Raw genomic sequence first — 1,607 nt, 5'->3', positions numbered from 1 at the left:
GAAAGAAAAAAAAGAAAAAAAAAGACCAAGTTCCAGCATTCACAAGTCGGTAAAAGGGTTCCTGTCGTGCCCAAGATTTATGGGCACAATTTGCTGTACTGCAGAACAAGTAACACTGCAGGATGTGAGATTTCATTACCAAGAAATGAGATCAGGAATTGGCTGTGACTGAGATAGGTGAAAATAGATCTTTTAACTATAAAAGCTCATGTGTGCTCTGCATTCTGCATTCTAGGCAAGCTACACTGTTATCATCAGTTCTTCCTGCTGCACTGGAGTACTTTCATGTAAATGAAATCTGTTCTGCTATCAAGCTGCAAAGAAGAATAAAAATGTATGCTGCATCTCCCATTAGCAAGATGACGCATTGCAGAATATACGACAGGAACCCTCAGAGAATACTTGTGGATTAGAAGTGAAATGCTGCACAGGCGAGATTGCTGTGTAAGGGAATCTCCTCTGCCCCATTGGAGGCTCAGAAAACTGAGAGCTTTTACATTAACAGGCAAGATCAGGCCACTCTACCTTCTAAATATTTGAAGTTCAGGCAAAAATAGGCTACACAACCTTTAAAGGCAATAAACCTTCCAGACAAGTCAAGAGAGTTTATGGGTAGATACTATGCCTTCCATCACTGTGTTTCTAGTCATTGTTACCCTGAATATCAACAGATCAGGTATCCAGAGGATTTGGAAAGGCAGAGAGGGCAGCTATGTGCTAACTCCAGCTGAATGCCAAGGGGAGCTGCACCCAACTTCTACAGCCCTCACCTGACAAAGGCCAATGCAAGGTATTACTATCATGGCACCACTTCTGCTATTCCACTAGTCCTCCAGGAGCTTCGTGTTTCCATGAATGTGACTGAGTCAAGCTATCATTTTCCATATCCAATTGTAATTGTCCAGGGTGTTACACAAATCACCAGTGACAAAAGCTCCACACAAGCTCCACAGGCAGTCTTTTCCAGTGTACTGCAATTCATTTTTTTTCTTCCTAATTGGAAACATGAACTTGGGTTGCTGCAACTGGAAGACATCACATCTTATCCTATTCATTACAGACAGTATGAAACACTTCTTTACAAAAACTCTTGAAGATTTGTTTATCTTGGTCTTTTTTTTCCCCTCTCCCTTCACGGTTAAATTTGTTTTTTCCTCTCTCCACAGTGTTCTTAACTATACCCTTAGCCATACTTGATGCTCTTCATAGACCTTCTCTTGTTGGTCTGCCATTTTCCTAACCCAACAGCTACCAGTCTTAAGGCTTTGTCTCTGCTCATAAAAAGAAAGGAATCCCTTCAGACATCTTCTGCGCTTTCCTGCTACTTACAAATTGCAGGACGACAATTTTTTTTGCAAAAGCATTACACTGTGTATTTATCTCCAAATACAGTTTCCAATTCCGCTTAAGGCCATGAAAGGCCAAGAGAAGGTATCACGTGGCTCATGACAGTTAGTTGGTGATCTCTGCTTAGTTCCACCTGGACCACCTATACTCCATGGGCATGGAATATAGGACCATGCTATAATGGTCTTTTACCACACAGCATTAATCTGCTCACAATTCCTAACAGCTGTGGTAGAAACTCTCAGCACAAACCAGCTTTT

General features: G+C 41.5%; 1 protein-coding gene across 3 annotated transcripts in view; it reads right to left on the bottom strand.

Moving 5' to 3' along the window:
* Window positions 1-1,607, bottom strand: part of TTC7A (tetratricopeptide repeat domain 7A) — a 164,112-nt gene that overhangs the window by 121,227 nt on the left and 41,278 nt on the right. The window lies entirely within an intron of this gene.

The sequence above is a fragment of the Meleagris gallopavo genome, chromosome 2 (assembly GCF_000146605.3).
Source record: "Meleagris gallopavo isolate NT-WF06-2002-E0010 breed Aviagen turkey brand Nicholas breeding stock chromosome 2, Turkey_5.1, whole genome shotgun sequence".
NCBI classification, from domain to species: Eukaryota; Metazoa; Chordata; class Aves; order Galliformes; family Phasianidae; genus Meleagris; species Meleagris gallopavo.
This window is presented reverse-complemented; position numbering and strand designations above follow the sequence as displayed.